At 42.6% G+C, this 23089-nt stretch overlaps 1 protein-coding gene across 1 annotated transcript in view; it reads right to left on the bottom strand.

The window, feature by feature from the left end:
* The window catches only part of IQANK1 (IQ motif and ankyrin repeat containing 1), a 478492-nt gene extending 461459 nt beyond the window's left edge, over positions 1-17033 (bottom strand). The window contains exon 1 of the mRNA XM_078686619.1: positions 16855-17033. The gene's annotated coding sequence lies outside the window, so the exon portion shown is untranslated. The remainder of the gene's footprint in view (positions 1-16854) is intronic.
* Between the last annotated feature and the right edge of the window lie 6056 nt (positions 17034-23089).

The raw sequence follows: 23089 nt of genomic DNA, 5'->3' as shown, positions 1-23089 counted from the left end.
TTTAGACCCTAGCTCTGCCGGCACCTGTAGAAACCTAGCAAACCTGTAAATGTTTGAAAACTAGACACCCAGGGGAATACTTGATGGGGTGACTTGTGTGGCTTTCACTGTGTTACCCATAATCCCTTGCAAACCTCAGACTTTGTCAAACAACACATTTTTCTCACATTTCTAAGATGGAAAGTTCTAGAATCTGCGGGGAGCCACAAACTTCCACCCACCCACCCAGCATTCACCCAAGTCTCCCAATAAAAATGGCACCTCACTTGTGTGGTTAGGCCTAGGGCCTGTGACAGGAAATGGCCCAAAACGTGATGTTGAGACTTCAAAATTATCAATCACAAAAAAGACGGTTTTGCGAGGAAGTCACTTGTGGTTTTCGTCCCGGGCTCAGCGGTCATCTAATGATGCTCACCAAACCCAGATACTTCTGAAAACTAGACACATGGGAGGTGTGGATCACCCAAAGTATTCCTACCTAGAATCCCCTGCAAACCTCAAATATAGTTTATAAGAAAACAAATCACATTTCCCTCACATTACTATGTGGGAAAGTTGTGGGATCACCAGGCCGGCACACATTTGCTACCACCTAGAGTTCCCCCAGATCTCCCGATAAAAATGCTACCTCACTTGTGTGGGTGAGCCAAGTACCCGCGACAGGGAAGGGCCCAAAACGTGTTCCAACTTCTCTTTACTGTCAATCCATAATACGAAAATATCGTCGATAAACCTGCAGTATAATGCAGTGTGTTCTTGCCATTCATGATCACTGTAGATTTATTCCGATTCAAACTTAGCCAGGAACGTGTTGGCGTAAGCAGGAGCCCCTGCGAACCCCATAGAAGAACCATTCTGTTGCAGAAAAAAGTTATCATCCCATTGGAAATAGCTATGACACAAACAGAAGTGGAGAATTTCCAGTATGAATACTTTGTCTGCTTTGATGGTAGGCTGACGTAGCAGAGCACATTCCACAGCTTCCATGCCAGATTTATGTGGGATAGATGTGTACAACGATGTCACATCAATTGTACACAAAATTGCTTTACTGTTCAGTGTGACTGTCTGCAATTTCAACAGGAAATCATTGGTATCTTTGACATATGATGGCCATTGCTGTACAAACGGTTGGAGAAACGTATCAATGTAATGACCCAGAGGTTCAAAATGGTTCCACATCCTGTCACTATAGGTCTCATAGGAGGATTATGTAGATTTTTATGAATCTTAGGGAGCATATAGAGACGTGGTCTCCTTGGATACTCAACTGTCATGAACTGTTTAGTTGGGGTTGAGATATAACCCATCTCATGGGAATGATCAAGAATAATTTGAAGCGTCATTTGTAGTTCATGCGTTGGATCCTTATCCAGTAGTAAATAGGTTGAAACATCCGACACGTGTTCATTGACTTTATTCATGTAGAATGACCTATCCATAATGACAATCGCTCATCCATAATGACAATCGCTCCTCCCTTATCTGCTTTTTGTATGACTACTTTCCTGTAGCGTTTGAAGTGTATTCCTGTCTTGGATGGACACATTTTTCTTCTTAGTTTTCTGAGGCGTGAAATTATGATTTTGGGTGAAATTCCAAGTACTCTGTCTCTTACTTTTCTGATATACTAGGTAATACATTGGTGAAGAAATGCTTCAATCTCAATACTCTCATGAACTTAAAAAGAGCTATCTCACTTTCCAAATGGTTGGTGTCCCAAACCTTTATTAAGCACCCTAGTTCAAAGAAGGAACTCACTCCACAACAAACTAGGGTGCTGTGGAGGCATGGAAGCTGTGGAATGGGCTCTGCTACGTCAGCCTACCATCAAAGCAGACAAAGTATACATACTGGAAATTCTCCACTTATGTTTGTATCATAGCTATTTCCAATGGGATGATAACTTTTTTCTGCAAAAGAATGGTACTTCTATGGGGTTCGCTGCGGCTCCTGCGTACGCCAACACGTTCATGGCTAAGTTTGAATCGGATTACATCTACAGTGATCATGAATGGCAAGAACACACGGCATTATACTGCAGGTTTATCGACGATATTTTCGTATTATGGATTGACAGTAAAGAGAAGTTGGAATAAAAAATTGCACAATTGAATGGGTTTGACGAACATATTCAATTTACACATACCATCAGTGAGTCAAAGATATCTTTTCTGGACGTGGCCATCACTTTGCAATCATAGAAAATCCTAACTGAAGTTTTCAGAAAGGAGATGAATGTAAATAATGCGTTATTATTTCAAAGTGTACATCCTCAAAATCTAAAAAAGAATTTACCAATCTCACAGTTTTTGAAAATCAAAAGAATTTGTTCAGAACCTCAGGATTTGGAAAAAACATTTGGGGTTTTAGCAAAGGAAATACATAGCATAGCTCAATTGCAGTTTTCAGTGTTAGAAAGAGTTAAACAACATGAGGGCATGGTTCTAACTAGATCCTTGCTTCAAAGGGAAACTTATTGGATCAAGAGATTAGGGACACAGGATCTGAAAGGTCTCAATGAGAAAATGGATTATGCTTGTTTCTTATGATAGAGATGCTAAAACATTGCTACAATGTTTCACACCGCGTCCTGTGCAACTGTACTCTTGGTAGATGTCATTGTATTTCATGACCATCGTAATGAGCACCAAAGTTGAGTTTATATCATTTTAATGTTTGTCTTTCATCATTTTCATTATTATGTTTTATTATTACTTTTATTTTATATCACATCACACTATCACAAAGCACTGGGAGCAAGTGTTGATTGAGGCGTCCAGCTGTTCGGAACTAGCTATGATCGAGCTCCGATGGTTTAAATAGGTTTGGATGAAGTTTTCCTTGTTTACTATTCCAAGATGGCACCCGTTGTATTTTGAGCGAAGTCCGCTGTTTGTTTTTATTGATCGGACCGGCCCACAGTTCGGGTCTGGTAGCGTTTTTTAAGATCCGTGTGAGGAATGGTTGAGCACACACTTTGGCAAACCTGTGTAACATGGCGATTGTGTTCTTCGGGAGACTTTCAGGGGTGTGGAATTTATTGAAATATCTGCTTGTCCATGGGGCAAGTTGCTTCATAAATCTACTAGTCCTGTAACAAAATCCACTTGTCCCTTTGGTGCCATGTGGTTCGGCGACAAATTTTGGCAGCAATCTCATTATATAAGAGCTCTTGTATAGCCTCTCTGATTATGCCAGGACTCATACCATAATAGTTTTTGAATACTAGCAATCCCTTTATGTTGCCACGTTTCTGCAGATCTACATACTGGGACTGAAGGTAGTGGTAAGCAATAGTTCCAGGGTTGGAATGCCCTTTAAGTCTGTGCAAATCTACTAACTTGCATGTTGTAAGGGTTTTCAACAACTCTTCTCTAGTCTTTTTCCATACTGAGAAATGTTGGAAATGTACTCCTGACAATGGCAGACGTAAACCTTCTTCCAGAGTTGGGAAAAAAGTGGTTGATGGGAAAATGACCTTGCAAACACTCGGGTTTTCGCATGAGCAAATCTACACATGCATATTTGCTCATGATAAACTCCAGTTCACAAATATTTTCCAAGAGTACATTTTTTGCCCTACTTCTATAAATTCTTGTAAATTCACGAAAGCCATATAGCTGCACTTAATGCAAGGACATATACCAAGGGTGCACTTTTGAGACTTTCTTCAATAATGGGGCCCTTAATTTGGTCTGGCGTTTACCACAACCTTTTGTGTTTATTAAAATTCTCTCTCCCTCTCTCTGTATCGGCTGGCTTCACTGTGAGTGACGGCATTAAGCTCTTTCACAAGGAGTATATTGGCACACAAAGTAGTTTTGTTCAGTGGCAGTAACTAATTTGGCAGTGTGCTTTTTTTAGAACAATTTTTTTTTGTTGCTTTTGCCAATGTTTGTTATAATGGTGAGGGCCTGGAAGCTCTCACATCAAGAAGGCTTTACAAAAACCATGCCAAAACAAGTCACATAGTGGCAAAACTAAAAAACGGACAACTAATTTCAGACCTACTGGCTTTGCCAATGCTTGTTTATTTTTATATTACTCATAATCTTATTGAAACTGGTTACACTGATTTTCCAATATGAATATTTTTGTGAAATACTAGCATGCATCAACACATCTTACTAAATGATGCTGCAAAGAAACGGTACCTGAAATTTCATAGTAGTGTAGCAAATGTTTTTTTCCTACTTTCATTTTTTTAGCAACATTTTATACTAAAAGCAAAGAGTAATTAATCTTGCTCTCAAGCGTCTACAAATATTTGCATCTAATCGGAGAGCATTCTGGGAGCATTATACATAGCCTCATATTTCTAAACTTTGAAACCGTGAGTACACATTTATATACTGTAACCACTGTCAGTAGTGCAGTCAGATCTTACATTTACTTAGAGCGCGCACCCTAATAATAAAGGCTTGCAATTAATGAACCATAAATACAAGTTTGAACAGCATTAACATAGGCACACAAATAATAACTAAAGGCAGTGCCCTTCCCTGGCCCTTAATGTGCTACTGCAAACTGGCAGCCAAAGGGTTTGTGCTGCAGGGGGTTTGGCCTACTTGTCCCAAGGACAAAATGCACATTAAAACTTGTTGCCCTTGACCCCAAACAATATGTCCTGGGCGTCGGGCTATAGGAATTCCACATCCCTGGACTTTGAGCGAGCATTTGACGGTATGTCCAAATCGGGGAAGAGAGAATGGGATAGAGGATGAGTTTTCAACGACCCGTTGAGTGACTGGTTGTTTACGTTACAGAGCCGAATTTCCAATCGTGGGTCGTAGAGTTTAATTTTCACATCGAATAAATGAGCAGAGGTAAGATGGTTTTCCATCACGTGGATAGCAGAGGGCACTTTAATGAACACAGGTACAGTCATTTAAGGTTGTTTTTTCTGATTTTTGGCTTTGCAGAGAGACATTGACATCCAGGATTGTTTCTGTGAGTAGTCAGTCATACAGAGTAACTACATCACGGTGTAGTGAAGAGGGTAGTCTAGTTGGTTGAAGAGCACATTTTTCAGTTAATTTTTATCACGTTTTATGTTATTTACGTTAATTCTTGGTGCTAAAATAAAAATTAACAATATTCTTTACAATATTCTCTAGTGTCAATACTGTATTATGAAGTTGGTATGTTAATGTTTAATGAGCATAATTTTGTTCTGAATTAGTCTTATGTATATTTTCCAGATTTAAGGCCCCCGAAGAAGGGCCCACTCGGCCTGAAATGCATTGGGCATCTCGTGGAAAATTGAAAACTGCCATTGTGATTTGTTTCGACATGGATTAATGTTAAAAATTTTAAATTTCAATTGACCAAATGTTTTAAGTTTTTGAGATCAAGTATAAAGCTGAAGTTAAAGCTTTAAGTCATGTCTAAATGAATCAGGTCCATTAATGTATTGAATGTTTGATGTTTACGTAAATTTAATGTAAATGGTTTAGTCAGTGGAATTTTCTCAAGGTGGTAACAAACCTTAGCAACAGTGCACGGTGGTCGAGTGTGCATAACTCGAGGTAGGAAGATCCTACAACTTTCCCACATAGAAATGTGAGGAAAATATGACTTTTTAGGTAAATTTGAGGTTTGCAGGGTATTCTGGGGAAGAAACCGCAGAAGGATCCATGCAAGCCACCCAGCCAGGCAAGTGAAAGTACACGCACACAGCCAGCCAAGAGCCAGTCCACGCACAGCACCATCCATGCACATAGCAAGCCAAGCACCATCTACGCACACCGTCAGCCAAGTGCCATCCGCGCACACTGCTAGCCAAGTGCCATCCGCGCACCCCGCCAGCCAAGTGCCATCCACGCACACCACCACAGCCAAGCGCCAGTCTACGCACGCCGTCATCAAGCACGAGTCCACACACCATTAGCTAAGTGCAAGTTCACACACAGTGCAAGCAAAATTTCGGTCAAAGACCAGTACATGCTAACAGTCAGCCAAACTCCAGTTCTCACACACACACACACCGACTTTCCCTGGTTACTAGTTGTTTTCTGCTCCGCTCTTGGGCAGATGAGCCTACAAATATCGCTAAAACAGCCAAAATGTTTTTTCCCACAAAAAAGGGGAGTGACCCCTGCCTTTGAGGCCTCTCCCTGACATGCCCATAAGCATATCCCTGGTGCCTAGTGGTCTTTCTGCCCCCTCTCTCAGGGGGAGGGGGCAGATCCGGTGTGATAACCAGCAACTGCCCCCCAGGCGGGGCTGAAACACTATGTCCATTGTTTTTCGGAGGGGAGGAATTGGCATGCCCATTCTTCACCCATACACAAAGGAAAAAATAATCATTGGTGGCTAGTGGGCTTTCTCCCCCCCTCCCTGGAGGGATGGAGGGAGGGCTAGAGGGAGGGCAGATTGGGGGCTATTACATCACCTGCTCCCACATGGATGCAGAAAGACATTGGTACTCATGTATGTGAGGGTTGACCCAAGGCCATTCCCATTGGTGGTAATACCACCCCTCTTTTATAAAATAAAAATAATAAAATTAAAAAAATCAGTGACTAGTTGGCTCTCCTCCACCACCGGAAGGCAGATCTTGGGGGGGGGGGGGAGTAATAACACCCCTGAGCCCACCAAGAGGGGCAGGGGGTAGAAAGACTGTCCCCTTATTGTTTGGGCAGTACTCACCAATATGTATAAAAGAATAAACATAATCCCTGGTGCCCAGTGGGCTTTCTGCCGCTGGGGAGGAAGACTTTCTTCACAAATTCATTTGGGTGGGGGCTTGCTTATTGTGGGCAGTCCCCACTATTTTATAATTGTAAAAAAACCTGGTGTCTAGTGGGCTTTCTGCCCCCCCCCCCTTGGGGCAAGATGGGGGTAATAATGGGGGGGGGGAAGATTGTCCAATTTGAGTTTAGGGGGTGGTCAGCCCCCACCCCTGACCTACAAAAAAAATTGTTCATGGCTTTCTAGTGGGCTTTTTGTCAACCCCCCTCCCCCGGGGGGGGGGGCAGATTGGGGGCTATTGCCCTTCCGTGCTACCCAAGTAGAGCAGAAAGACTATCCAATTTGTATTTGGGGGATGGAGTCCAAATCCCATAGCTAACCACGTATTGTTTTTAAAAAACGTATTTTGCTGGGTGAAGTGTAATGTATCCAGGTTGCATTTTAGGGAGTTTTGCGTTAAACTCAAAACTGAGCTATGATTTGGCTATTTTTTTGGTGCCCTCCGTATCTTTAAAAACACCAGGATACTGGAAATAAAGGACCTACATTTGGCTTTGAGAACTTATTTGGAAAAAAGATTTATGAAGGGCAAAGTACACCAAATGTCAAAAAAGAGCTAAGCACGGAGTGCAGAAATGCCCCAGCAGTAGATAGTTCAGTTCATAAAGCTTTACTTAGACAGTAATGTCATAAAAGCAGATACAGCATAAAACACAAATTTATCGAAAGGATTAACCCTTCAGGCTTATACATTCAGGTGTTAAAAATGTATCAATTCATCAAGATTAAAAATCAGAAATCAAATCGATAATAAAACACTAAGACATAACAATTGCACAATGTAAAATGATTTAACGTGCTCAGATATATTAGGAGCCTCAATTCAAAGAAGGGCAGTCCGAAAGACATAAGCCTGGCCATATTAATACAGGGCATCAGATGAGAATAAAATCATACAAATATATTTAAAACACCAATAATAAATAAAGAGTTAAAAAAGTGCAAACAGACGGATACTCTATACAATAAAGATTAGATGGTACCCTGTATGAAGGTCAAATCATTGTTCCATCAACAGAAAAACCAGCTAGTGAAGGTGCTGAATTATTCTCAGTTGTTGTGGATTTTGATGTGATGCACCACCCCACCGTAGAAATTGCCTAAGCGTACTAGAGAAGAGGCATCAGCAAGTACTATTAAAGAAATCCAAGACCCCAGATTAGGCCTAAAATCAGAACCAGATGAAGTAAGGGCCGCATTTCAGAGATTCTATCAAGATCTCTATACAGAACCTATAAGTGGAGAGGGGGATCCAGATCTATATTTAGATGTAAATCCAGGTCCTAGATTCGAGAAGAAAGATCAGGAAATGCTGGATGAATTACCTAACTGGGATGAGATCCTGCTATCTTTAAAAGCATTAAATAGTGGGAAAGCGGCAGGACTGGACGGGATACCATCTAAGTTCTATCTGAAATTTGCTGATCAATTAAAAATAATAATGATGGTTTTGTTTGCCCACATAATTCAGGGAGCTACCCCCCCCGCCCTTCCTGGTCAGAAGCCTAGATTGTGGTCTTCCAGAAAAGAAAAAAAAATCCGCTTGATTTAGGTTCATATCGTCCAATTACTCTAATTAATGGGGACTCAAAAACCTACTCGAAACTTCTGGCGGCCAGATTGGCACCAATAATAAATAAAATAGTATCAAAACATCAACATGGTTTCATACCAGGAAGGTCAACAACTGACCATGTTCAATGGGTGATCTCGCTATTTGACTATACAGAGTCAACAGGAGACCCTATGGCGCTTATCCTCCTTGACGCAGAGAAAGCGTTTGATAGGGTCTCCTGGAGTTTTTATGGACGGCAATGTCTTATAGTGGAATTAACGACAAATTTATTATGGCTACTCAAGGACTATATAATAAACAGAGTGCTAGAGTATTGGTTAATGGGCTCCTATCAGAGAACTTTGCAATCACGAGAGGAACTAGGCAGGGATGCCCCTGCTCACCTCTTTTGTTTGCGATATATATCGATCCATTTATTCGTTGGTTGGACAATTGTGTACATATATCACTAATCCAAATACTTAGTCATAATACCAAAACCTTGGCATACGCCCATGATATCGCGCTTGTCACTAGAGACCCTAATATAGCCATACCGGTGATAGAAGAGGAAGCACACCTATTTGGATTGGTATCTGGATATAAATTGAATTTTAACAAAACCCAGATTGTGGTAAATAACAAGATTGTGATGGGGGACTCAAGAGTAACTGAGGAGGCCGTATACCTAGGGGTTACAATAAGTGCCAAAATACAAAATATTTTCGATATCAACATAAACCCATTGATTTCTCGAACCAAGAAGGAGATGGTCCGATTGGATAATTTACATTTGACTATAGGGGGCCGCTGTAATTTGATTAAGATGCTTTTTTCCCCCCGATTTTTATATTTCTTTAGGACTATTTGCCTTGAGTTCTCCCCCAAAATCTTTAGGATTATGGACTCTATGCTCTCAAGTTTTATTTGGGGATATAAGAAACCCCGACGGGCTCTTAAACGATTGATACTACCAAAGGAAAAGGGAGGCTTATCCCTACCGAACTTCAAATTATATTATTGGGCCACTGTACTAAAATATTGCGCCAATTTGATTTCGAATGACAGTACTAATCAAGAGATTCCGTCCCCTCAAGAACTTATACTAGGAGAAGATTGTGCTGGTTGCTTCTGGCGACATACAAACGATAACTATTTTAAGAAAGTCAAGTTTAAGACTATTATAGGGGCTTATAAAGCATGGAGCAGTGTTCGTAAGATGTTGGGGCTTGGGCGATTTTCATTTTACACACCAGTGAGTAGTAATAATGATCTGCCTCTAATATTTCATGATAGCTGTATAAACAGATGGGTCTCGGCAGGGATGGTGCAACTGGGCTGCTTTTATAAACAAGGCTGTCTTAAGATGTTTGAGGATCTGCATGAGGAATATAATATTAGTCATGGGGATTTCTTTAAGTTTTTGCAGGTCAGAGACTTTCTAACAAAGAAAACTGGTGGGCGGGAGAACTTCCTGAACAATCAATTGATTGATAAGTTATGTAAAAAAACAACTCCCAGGATTGGGGAAATTTATGAAACATTGAATTTAGTGTCCCCAGACGATATGGACAAACAATGCACTATTTGGCAGGACCAATTGGGGGTACATTCTACTATCCCCCGTATGGCATATGACTTCGCTCTAAACTCGCTAATGTCGATAAAGCTACAGGCACAATTTTATAAAACTTTCTTCTTCTTCCTATATTACACCCCTAAGAAAATCGCCAAATGGGGAACAGGGAAGAGAACAACATGTCCTCGTTGTGCACTATATGGGGCTGATATTATACATATATGTGCTACATGTAACACGCTCACAAACCTGATTAATGATATCTCGGAATTTCTATCAGAAGTATGTCAAACAAGAATAGAACTCAGACTTACTATTGCCTCAGCCTGGCTAGATCCTGACCCACCTGCATTTCAACAATGGAGGGCCAGGCTATTAGCCACTTGTAGTCTGGAAGTTGCAATTTATAAAAACAAAGGCGCTAAAAAAAGGATTGAGGGGCATGCGGATCTGGTCACCACTGTTATTGTGGATCCATAGGCATACATGATTGTGTTTTGTCTATATATTATTATTTTCATTTATTTTTCTTTGTATCCATATCCGGGTTAGAAGAGGCAGCGATAGCACAAGCTACGCGGGAGGAGTCACGCCACAGTTAGGCATCTCCTCTTAGCCCCTGACCCGAAGAAGTGCGCTTCCGCATTTCGCAAGGTACAATGCGACCTCAGACTGACTGAAAACAGGTAAATTTTCACATATTTTCACTTTTTCTTTTTGCACTGGTCCTGAAGAAAGCCCACCGACCTATATAGGCAACGAGGCTGAAACATGTCGACCGTTTTTTAACTCACACCATACAGTGCGCTTGAATTCCTAATCATTCCAAAGCGGCACACCAGCCAACTGCCCCCAATTTTGGGTTACCCGAATCCAGACCCAATAAAGTCATGCATCTGGCTGTCCGGGTATTTTAACTCACCTCCCTAGCACCTTTCTTTCACCATCCACGATCACTACTGTTTTAACCAAAGGTAAATCCTCCAGGCGGAGGAGGGTGCATAAATACTGACCCAAGGATTATGCACACACGTGTAGAAAAGAGCGGGGAGACAACATATACCGCTAGGAGAACTCATAATATACGTGCATGAGGGTCTTTTAATTGTGAGACACCATGTACCTACTTGCATACCCTGGTTATGCAGGACAAGTGATCCTTCCCCCATGATTTTTTGGGCCAGGCTATTAGCCACTTGTAGTCTGGAAGTTGCAATTTATAAAAACAAAGGAGCTAAAAAAAGGATTGAGGGGCATGCGGATCTGGTCACCACTGTTATTGTGGATCCATAGACATACATGATTGTATTTTGTCTATATATTATTATTTTCATTTATTTTTCTTTGTATCCTTAGGAAATGTACATTATACTGGATTAACTTTTGACTTATGTATATAATAAGTTGCTTATTTTGACATGTTCTTGATCAGGGAAAGGGGGGGCGGGGAGGGCGGGAATGCATTTATTATGTAAAAACTGTCAACAAAAAAGTTTTTAAAAAAAAGAAATTGCCTAAGGGAATTGCGTAGTGAAGTGAGGGGTCCATCGTCAAGATTCTTAGCACTTCTCTACGTTGCCTAGTGCCCAAATTCTTACATGTAGGCAATAGCCAGACCTTCTGAGGAACAGCATAAGCAGGCCATATAAAGAGAATATACAAGTAAGTTTCAGCGTGTTCAGCACAATGTGGGCACTTACTGTCTCCCAATGGTGTCCATTTTGCAGTGAATGATTTTAGGGGCAAGGTACCCACTCTGAATTGGAAGTAGTACTTGCGATCAAGGGGCTTAGATATAATGTCCCAACATGATTCAAGACTGGGACAAGGTTTGACTAATAAAAACCTCCTAGTCAGCGTGGTACTGTCTCTTGCTCTTATACAGTTTAACCCCACCATTTCCCAATATCTTTCTTTCAGTGCTTGCAGTAGAAACTGCAAATTATATTGATTGTCCCACAAATTGGTCAGGCCCATTGCGATCAGTGCTCCTTTGATCCCGCTAATGTCTAAGGCAACACTTACCCATGGAGCCTTGGGAAGCTCCTCTTTACACCTTTTCAACGCTTTAATCTAAAGTGGTACTGCTGGAGCAGTTCCCTGACAATTCTATATCCATAGTGATGCCCCGCCACCAACATATACTTTCTACACATCTTTTATTTTAACAGGACCACAATGCCCCTCATGCCACCGGGTGATGATCTTACCTTTCAAAGATTCAGAAGGTAATATCACCTCTTAATAAACATTTAGCTCCAAAAATAGTCTCACACTGCAAAACATTACTTTTACTTGGCCACCCTTGAATCGTGTAACCCTTGATGTTTTGCTAACACTCTTTTTTCACACACTCCTCATCCCTTCCATCCTTCTTGACTGTGCACAGCCTACTACAACATATGTGTCCACAAGGACATCATCAATCCACTCGAGTATTTTCCAGAATTGGGCATGAAAATTTAAGACAGAAAACCTGCCACATTTTTTTCCTTGGGCATATACTCAACCTTATACGCAAAGTCTTCCAAACCAACAGACAAACATGTCATTCGAGCTCACGTGTTCAACAAGTCTCCAGTAGTCAAAATCTTTGTCAACGGTTTTTGACAGCAGCTCACAATTAACTATTTTTCCCAAACGAACACTCTGAAGTACTCAAGAGCCCACACACGCTCGGGCTTCACATTCAATAACTGAATGTCTTTATTCTATAGGTGGCAGGGCTCAAGAGGCAAAGGTGATCAAGGGTTCCTTATGATGAACATCTCTTTCTGATAAAACACACACAAATGTCCACTGCTTGCATCTGCTGTGACAATGCTAGTTAATTTGTGTGGTCTCCCAAACTGACCACACAAGTTTGTTCCCTTGAGGAATTGTCCGATATGATTATCTTATTCTGAAATCTATGTTCAAACTTGGCATAGAATTCGGCCAAACCGAAGTAAGATTAAACACTGTCATTACTTTGAGGTGTGATTTCACCTTTACTGCTTTAATCAAGTTTGTGTGTGGTTTGATCCCCTCTCCACTAATCTCATTTCCTAGACAAAGTAACACTTCACTGGGAAAAGTTGCACTTTGTATTCTAAACAGACATACCATTTTGTTTAAAATTCCTAGAACTTCCTCTATTTTAGAATAGTGCTATGTTGTCTTTCTTCATAATGAGTATTCTGACTCAGGAAAACAAGACACCTTTCTGCTTGCCAAGAACACTGAACATTATTCTATGAAAAATCACCGCACATTTTAACCCCAAAACATTTTAAACACCAGTCTGAGATAATAAACACAGTGCATCTTTGGCTTTACTTGGGAAGGGCTGTTTGACGATATGCTGCTGAGTGGTTGATTGTTTAAAACCATTTAATACCACTGACTAACATTAAGATCTCTTAGATCTTTGTCAAGACAACCTGTTGATAAAATATTTTTAATCAAATAGTGAAGGTCTACACAGAGACAGATTTTGCCACTGGTCTGCCATGAAATAACCAGATGATCCTGCAAGATTATTCTATAGGGTCCATGACATCTGCCTCTAACTTCTCGAGTGTGCTTAAAGACCATGCCTCTAATTAATATGGGAACACTCCTCGCTTTCTAAATTTTAGAACAAGTGTTGTTCTTAAGAACAATCTTGTGATCAATCTCTGCCAATCTTAGCACTGATTACATTCCGACATTCTTCTAACATGCTCTGTTTCCCCTTCATCAAGTATCAAGAATTGCTCAATGCTACTATCCAACCCAATTCTGAAGCTACTTTTCTAGCTGTTTTATTTATTCCCACAGCTTTCCAGTTTTTTTTTTTTATCTAAAGGCCAAACTCCAATCAGCTTACATCTCTATGCATTCCCCGTTAAGCCTGCAAGAATAATATCTGACACTAATATTATAGAACCTAATTTACTCTCAGAATTATTACTCTACCTGCTCCCTTACTATACGTTTCAGGGAACCCAAATCAGCAACCACAGATACCTTCACCACACCATTTTTCCAAGTACAAGTTATGTCAGTGGGCCAGTAATAAGTTTGCCCTTCTGCTTTTTTTTTTTTTTTTTTTAAATGACTAGTCCAACATTCCTTGACACTACCGACATAACGAAATGGGGCATCCTGGGGATTAACAGGAAAGAACATAGGGACTTAAAGTGAACCGCACTGCAAACACCTTTTTTTCTTAGACCTACTTCATGTTTTATACAAAAATCTCCTTTCAAATACCAAATAAAAATTTGTAGAGTGTTGGATTCAATGACAGTGACATATAAACCAAAGGATTACAATGTGTTAGCTGGGACTGCTGATAAGTAAAATCATTGTGTACAAGTTGGCAAAATGTGGCTTTATAAAAAGAATTGTGACCTACTTGATTAAAAATAAATATATAAAATATTGGTCACAAAGTTTCGGAATCAGTGATGATTGAATACAATTTATAATGACCTTGTTTATTACTTTTTCTCTTTCACTATAAAAAAAGTTTGTGGGCAGTAATACCACATTTACTAACTGGTAATCTTCATTATCATTAGTCCGTGGACAGACTGCAGAAGATGTATCTCCTCACTATACACCGCTGCCCTAGATGTCAAATGCTGGGGGCCGACTTACTTCATACGCTAAGGAAATGCCTGTGTTTGAGAGCTTTTTGGGGAAGGGTGATACAGACACTAGAGACAGTTACCCACCTTGACATAGGGGACTTGGTGTTAGTGTGCTTACTTGATCTCCGTAAACGCAGACCAGTGCAGAAAGTTCAGTTGCGTTTTATGGATTTGGCGTTGGTGCTAGCAAAAGATGCATCACCATGCTTTGGAAATTGACCATGGCTCCTTCATTAGATACGTGGCATAACGAAATGGTTAGATGGCCGGGAGCGGAAAGTGCATCCCTGCGCAGGGAAGAAGCCAAGGGGCTCCGGAAAAAAAAACAATATCGTTGGAGTAGGATGTCATATTGGAGGCCGTCAAAAGGTAGTAACCAAGAGAGGGTGTATCGGATGTTCCACAATCACAATGAGTGCACGCACACCGCACTTCATTAGTACTTAACAGGAGGAAGGGGGAATCTCCATGCGGTATGGGTAAAACCCACTAAAGTTGATAGAAAAGACGTGAACACGACTCCAGAATTCTTGTACTCAGGTGGTCTGGAGTCAGACGGCTTGGTAGTTTAGGAAGAGTGGTGGGCCTGGATATAAAATATACTACTCCTAATGTCATTTCCACTACAACTTCCTCGTTTCAGTCCTGTGAATGAGGTGGGACCAGCTCACAAGTAAATGACTGGGACGAAGACGTGGGGATAATAACTTTTTCAGATAAGGTTTTTTGATGAGAGATATTTTTCGATGAGGCATTTTGTAAACGGAAGCTTTCTAATGCACACCGTACATTAATATTTTCTTAAGCATCAACTACAGATTAATTATGATATTATTTATCAAAGATTTGTTTTGAGAAGCAGCATCTCTCAAAACTGATATTTTTTTAGGACAAATGCGTTAAGGCATGGGTAGTTGTAAATATTTACCCAAGGGCCAAAACCTCTTCTCTGTGGTGTGACCAAGAGCTGTCCTGATGTAAGCAGGGTGGCAGTCAGAGGGGTGCAGGGGAGTGAAAAGTGTAAAAGGTGGATGTAGGAAAAGAGAAGCATGTAAATCTAGTGTCTGAATTGCGCAACATGATAGCACACAAGTAGGATACATCTTGGCTTCCCCACATGACCTAATTGTGCGACTCTAGGCGATTGTTTTATTTCACTTTGCCTCCTTTTAATTATCACATATAAGAGGGCATCAAAATACAAGACTTCAGGATGTGCCCTGTACAAACTATTCTTGTCTTTGATTTAATAAACTGAAATGTTGTCCATGTAGAACAGCAACCCAGGCCACCCAAAGGGTAAGCAGAACTACTGATTTGCCTCTTTGCTCACAACAGGCATTGTTGTCAGCTTGGAGGGAAGCATGAATGTATATAAACTTATGCTTGAAAATGATCACTTTAAAAAAAATACTTTTCAATGCACTGATTTAATCTGATGTGCTAAAGTGAAACATGTCTGCAGGTTAATGAAATACATTTTGGTATATTGAGGAGACTTTGTCATAATTGTACACGTTTGTAGCAAGAGGTCTTCAACAATGAAGGTGTTCCTAAAGTAAAGTGGTGCAGGACACCTTAGTTACTTAATTTCCTTAACTTCAGTTAAACTATTGATAAGTGTTTGCCACTTTATTTAAACGTTTTCTGAACATTAGTGCTCAGTCAAGTACACATCAGCCCAGTATTGCTGTTGACCAGGGAGCTGCATTTAAAGGTGAGGATGTACACAAGCTGCTCCCGGGCGTACTTTGAGTCTCACTGCCTTTAGTTAACTTATTGAATAGACATTTTATGCGACTTGTTTTTTTTCCCTAAATTGGCATTTTCCGACGAAACATTTTTCAAAGTAACAACGGCTGATCCTTGAGAAATGTCGCTTCTTACAGTGGCAGTCCAAAGTGAACATTTCTTGTAAAGAAGTGCTCCAATGAAGGACGCAGAGAGCGAATTTCAGGAAGAAACGTGTTCCGAGGAGGCAGTTCTATTAGAGTTCACTCTTCAGGAGCCACTTTTCAAATGGCCCTTAATTAATGCTTTCAATGGGCAGGGAGTGTCCGGTACTGACTATCTGCACTTTTTTTATTTGAATGGGAGAGTCCCTGCACTTCTCAGCACTGAGTAAATATATTTAATGAGAAAGTACCAGAACTTCTCGAAGCAAACAGGCACTCTAAATAGGGAGTACCTGCAAGTCTCTGCTTCCATTCATGAGGTGACATTTTGGCTTAATTCAAGCAGAGGCTCGTGGGGCGTTTCCAAATTAAGCTGATTTTTGGCCCCTTCATCAGGGTGGCTTGCATCGTTCTTTCCGCCTCTCCCTCCCAACACTGCTGGGTCCTCACCTGCAGACCCTGGCCTCTCCTTTCTCCCCTGCCTGTTGGCAAAATGCTTAAGTTACTTGTCTCGCGGGCCACCAGCGCCAGCCGTCTCCTAGCAACTCAGCAGGGCGGAAGTACTGCAAACCGGAAGCAGCGCAATTACTCGGTGTCCATCCAGTCCAGGAACCGCGCGCAGACGAATCAGTTCCTGCAAGTGAGTGGCAACAAAAGAAACAGACGAAGGACAAAGGGGGCTGCTCTATTGTACAAGCGGAAGCCATGCCCGAAAGAAAACGCGTCCAATTTGTACTACTGACATAATCTTTGTCAGTTTTCAAGAATCTGGTGGCCATCTTGGAACTGTAATGCTTCCTACAAGTAACGTTGCAGACACCATAGGAAACTTAAATCAGTCAATTATTTTCGATATAGCTTGAGAAAATTTTTTTAATCTCATAATGTTACCAATTAAAATAAAACGCGCGGTGTTCGTACCCAAATTGTGTTAATATATATGTAACCCTTCTTTTAACGAAATATAATATTACTTTTTTGTTGTTGACGTTTTTCAAATTGAATGGCACAGATTCGGTGGTGTTACTCTTAGAAACATTAGCGATAGAATTCTATGTCAGTAGCGAAGGCTTTAATTATGCTTCTCATTTCTTTACTGTTTATTCACAGCAGCCAATGAAAGAAATTTTTTATAAACACTACATTACCCATGAACACTCTTATGCAGTCCTGCCAAGTATTACGCATCAGGTGTGACGCTCACGCAGTCCTGTCAAGCGTCACGCAACTGGTGTGACACTCAAGCATATCAGTGCGGTGATCCGCATCACCGCACTGAATGCATTTGTCACGCATTTTGCCACCTGTGCCAGCGGCGCGCCAGCAGCTCCTGTGGGCCCAGGCTCTCTAGTTCTGAGAGTTATGCTGCCTGCGCAGCTTTGCTGACTGTCTACAGAAACCACAGACACTGCAGCAGCTCTGAGCTGAGTTCTCTGAGCTCGTGAGCGCCGCCGCCGCGCTACAATGTATCTCTGCTGCTCTGCCTGCAGTGCTAGAGTCCAACGTCGACTCAGTGTGTATTCCGTTGCCGTGGAAACACAGTTAAATTCTTGTGCCCCTCAGCTCTGGCTGAGTGAGTCACGAGAGTGCTGGCTGCATAGCTGACTGCAGCGCTACAATGTTACATTGCGGCCTCAGCCGCCTGTCAGCCTGACTTCATTTATTAATTAATTTCTGGGCCGCTCGCGGCGCTGCGCGCCAGGCTGTCTTCCAGCCCACACTCTCGGCTCCTTAAACATGGGAGGGCCGGATGTGACCTCACGCTGCTCTGCAGCAAGTGAGGTATCCTGAGAAGAAGCGGCGGAGGATTTGTAGTGCACACATGCCAATAGTAGACCCGAATCCAGTGTGCTGCCTCAGTTGCTGCTGGCTGCGCATACATTAATAATTCTAGACCACTCAGCCGGCCGCAGCAGGCCGAGGCATTCGTCGCACTCTAGAGAAAAAGACAGCAATTTGGGTGAGGCATTGGGTTGGAGCAAAGCCGGTAGGTTGCTTCCTTCCGTGTTTATCTTGTCTTTGGTGTTACGTGAGTGCCCAATATTTATGGGATTTACATTAGTGTATGCACTGGCATCTATAAACAAAAGCGGAACTGTCTGTGGCTGAGTGCAGAGACTTACAAGTACGTTGTTTTTTTTCTGGGACTGTGAGCTTGGACCCACAGCCACTTACGTGCGTGTTTATTTGGAAGGTTGTTCAGGTCAAGGAGAGGCGCCATGGGAGTCCGTTCTTATTTATTTGAACTGTTGTGTTTCGAGTGAGCGAGCCGTTTTATATTCAGTTCCAGCTGGGCCCACCTCAATTCCTCACGCCGTCAGCTATGCTTTTGTTCAGGTGTCCTGACTGCTGGATAGGTGCAGCTTAACATCCCAATGTCAGTGTCATAAAAAAAAATCAGCTATTCACTTCTACACAAATTTCAACTATGTTTTTTGAGTTTCCATAATCTATTTGTGACCTAAATGAATGCCTCCTCTGTCAGCTTTCCAGTGCAGCCATACTTACTGCTCATGTCACCAGTGGCAGACTAAGTATTTTCTTATACGTTAACTTTGAGTTTCTCTTTGTTCAAATGGATGTAAATTTGGATATTTATATGTTTCCCATATCTTCATTGCTTGATTTTGCATGCGAAAAAGTGTCACTCATAGTCGTTGAAATGTCACTCATGATTACACTGAAATTATGAAAATGTCACACATAGCAATCTGAAACCTTGGCAGCTATGCTCACGCATTTCAGTGCGGTGTTCCGCATCACTGCACTGAAATGCATTGTCACGCATTTTGCCACCTGCCAACGTGCGTCACCAGTGGCGCCTGGGTACCGGCTCTTTGCTGCTCTTGAGAGAGCCTGTTGCTGGGCTGAGCTCCTACATAGTTAAACCATCTGCTTTGCTCTCAGCTCTGGTGGCTGAGTCAGAGCGGCGCTACAATGTATCAAATATCACTCTAGCTGCCTGCCTGGTAACAATGTGGCGATACTGGCTGCGGCACCAGCGCGGTGCGCGTTTTACACAGTCGCCACTGCAGCCAATTAGGGGGGGGGGGTTGTTGCCCTAGTCTCAGCAGTGTAGATGGATGCTACTGCTGTCAGTCACGGCACACCATAGGGGCCGGGATTAATCCGGATGTGCGTGAGGCGAGCATCTATTTTAATTTAATTAGCCGATCCAGCAATGGGAACCGTCACCCGGCTGCTGGTGCTGAAATAATGCAGACTCCGGCGTTCGCCGCTTTCGTGTTTCAGCAGCACAGGGCACACCAGTGAGAGTCTTTCTGCACCTCGTCCGAGAGGAGTATTTTGGCTAACTGAAGCAGACCAAGAGGAATGCCTAAGGTCACGAAAAAATGCCTAAAAACAATTTAAATTGACGGGTAGCATAGCCTTAAAGAGGAAATTAAAATCACAAACATGATGTTTAATGCCAGGTAACACGATTTCATACATTGATTGGCCCCCAGGAATTGCAGCTGCTGCCCACAGACAGTAAATGATAGGAAAAGATGTCTCCTTCCTATCGTCCTCGACATATGCTCCCCTGTTGTGTGTATGAACTTAGATGAGGGGGCTATGTCCTGTCACGGTGAGAGCAGGCGCTGCTGAGTGCCTTTAATAGGCGCATGGGTCTCCAGCCACGGTGCCACGCCATGAGCTCTCACCAGTGACCACAACTACAAACTACGCAGTACTATACTATACAGTCGGCAGAGAAGAGCATCATCTCTATCACTGTGCCAGCCTGTCCTCTCCAAATCGGCAACTGACTCCTGTCTCCACATGACAGTGACACTGTCTGAGCAGCAGTCTGCAGCCAGTGACTCTGTGACTCCACATACGGTTCAGCTACAGTGGCAGTCCAAAGCAGCAGCCGTAATTTTCCGAGCACTGTGAGACTTGGTAAGACAAGGTAACACTGGAGATTGATGTTGCTGCTGGAAAGTGGTCGGAGTATTCATCTTCTGACAGTTTTGACTCATCATGAAGTAGAACAGAGGGTTAATGTGACTGCTGCAAAGAACGTGCATATCATAGAACTGCATTTTATGTGGCTCCCTCAGTGGGTTACTGCTTTTGTCACAGAGTTCCCTTTGTTACTTGTGGTTTAGCCACACCTGGTGCTGACATGAGGGGGTTGGAGGGTGCTGTGTATTTAGAAATAATAGGTTTAAAAGCTCATGCAAAAGCGTTCCTTAGAGTTTCTAATTTCCCAAATGGGTGTCATTTCTGATACTAGTCTGTTTCCGGGGACCTTAATGTATGATTTTGCTCGCGAGAAAGTGTCACTCATAGTCGTATGTCACTCATAATTACACAGAAATTATAAAAGTGTCACACATAAGCAATCTAGAACCTTGGCAGCTATGCTTATGACACATGACCAACCATTGAGTAGAGCCCTATATAAGCTCCGACCAAAGTAACAGTGTCCTCTCGACCAACTATTACATACGCTTCACCAGTTTGGAGTGGCTGCCGCCCGCAGCTTCAGAAAGACCTACAGAGACTACAGAGCAAGGCCTTACGGATTGCAGCAGGTGCTCCTAAGTTCAGAAGAACATCAGACCTCCACAGAGACCTAGGCGTTGAGATGTTGGACAACCATCTCCTCAAACTCAACAGGAAATTCTACAAAGGATTGGATCAAAAAGAGAACCTCCTGATCAGGAAACTCGCAGACATCGCTACAAACCCATTTGACTGCTACCCGCGGCCCATCGAAGCGCTAACTTTGTGAAACTAAAACAGCAACGCAGCATCCAAAAACTCATCACTGCCTGAAGGCAAACGCCCGGCAGGTACGCAAAACTCACCACTGCCTGACGGCAACCACCCCGCCAGGCAACCAAAACCCTTTTACTGTCTGACGGCATAATCGCCTCGGCAGGCACCCAAAACTCAACACTATCAGAAGGTACTAGATAGACAAAGACGAGACTCTTTGAGGAAACATGCCGACAATTCTGCAAACTCAATTGACCGCTACCCGTGGCCCATCACTGAGCTGACCTTCTGATACAACCTCAACTGTGACAACGCATCACACATCAATAAGACAACCTAAACAGCGACAAAAAAATTCAAAATGAATGTGGAGTAATAAGGCTACTGCCTCGGTATCCAAAAACACACCACTGTCAGAAGGAATCTGACAGACGAAAACAAGACACAGACACAGTGTCCTCTTTCTTTGTTGCTCCGCAGCCAGTTAAGTGCATTCTCCTAGATGCCAAGGTTTCAGATTGCTATGTGTGACAGTTTCATAATTTTAATAATTATGAGTGACATTTCAACCACCATGAGTGACACTTTTTCGGAAACAAAATCAAGCTATGAAGACTAGGAAAACATAAATATCAGCAATTACACGCAGGTCTCAAAAACTGCTGGAAAGCACCAGAAACTGAAGCACCTAATTCACTTCTTAGCTGATCGTACTGCTAAAAATAAAACAAGGAGTCAGATCTGCACCTCTCTCATTAATAGTGCGTGCCTCGCCACTGCAAACAAAAGATTGTTTCTGTAAATTTCAGCAAAGTCAGTTATTGTAGTAGGGTCAGACTAATTGTTTTGAAAACCAGCGCAGTGTGCCTGCCACGTGCTCGCCTCGAGTAGAATAAAATAATGACTGCAATAGTGGGGTGGGAGTGGGGGAATAATCCCAGAAGGAGGCTGATGATGGCTCTCACAACTGCGGGCAGTAGCCCAGCGGCACCGGTAGCGTCGGGCCCAAGTCTGTTGAATGGTGAGCAGCAGCTCTCTCTGTTTCAGGGTGGCAGCAAGCCCACAATGGCGAGCCGGGTGAACTCGGAGAGGCTGAGGCAGGCCGCGGTGCTGTGAGCGGCGGCGTGCTCGACACCTCAGCTACCCAAACCAGACCTCTTGTAACAATCATCTGCTCCTGCCTCTGCCGTGACTGTGGGGCCCGCCTCACTGACCAGTGACCGCTGGATCTAGGAGGCATCTGTGGTGAACATAATGACTGTGGCGTGACGGCCCAGCAAACAAAAACGCATACCTGCCGGTCTCCCTCCATGCGCTCAGAGAGTTATGGCTACTCCGGTTGTTGCAATCACATGATACACCAGGTCATGTGAACGCCGGCCCCTGCAGCTATACTAATCATGAACGCTCTTTGCTGCAGTTAGCGCAGCAATCAGCCATCAGTGGTCTGCGTCAATGTCCGGTGGAGTGGGAGAAGGGAGCTAGGACGTGCAGCGGATAGACGCGTAGTCCTCTTTTGATATCTTCACGAGCGGCACGCATCGAGCATGCGTGGAGGCCATTTTGGATGCTTTACTCTGATTGGGAACGCTTAAACGAGTGCGGGAGCAGTGTTTTACTGCTCGTGTATCTCGGTTTGCTCTTGTTTGTTGGATTTGCTCCCAGTGACGCCCGAGAAGTGTGATCTGTGGGGCTGGATAACTTGCATGGGCACTGCCTAGCGTGGGTGTTAGCAAGCCCTCCCTCCACCTAATAATAATATATTGCTATTGATTTGGCTTGCTTGGGTTTGCTCCAGCCCCCCTTGATTCTTATATATATATATATATATATATATATATATATATAATTTACTCCTTGTGCTTGGGTCTGTAATCCTCTGGTGGGATAGACAGCTACACTGCAGTGTATCATTATGGCTGAATACTTTTATGAGGAGTAATATTTTGATGAGGGA

The sequence above is a fragment of the Lissotriton helveticus genome, chromosome 4_1 (assembly GCF_964261635.1).
Source record: "Lissotriton helveticus chromosome 4_1, aLisHel1.1, whole genome shotgun sequence".
Taxonomy (NCBI): domain Eukaryota; kingdom Metazoa; phylum Chordata; class Amphibia; order Caudata; family Salamandridae; genus Lissotriton; species Lissotriton helveticus.
This window is presented reverse-complemented; position numbering and strand designations above follow the sequence as displayed.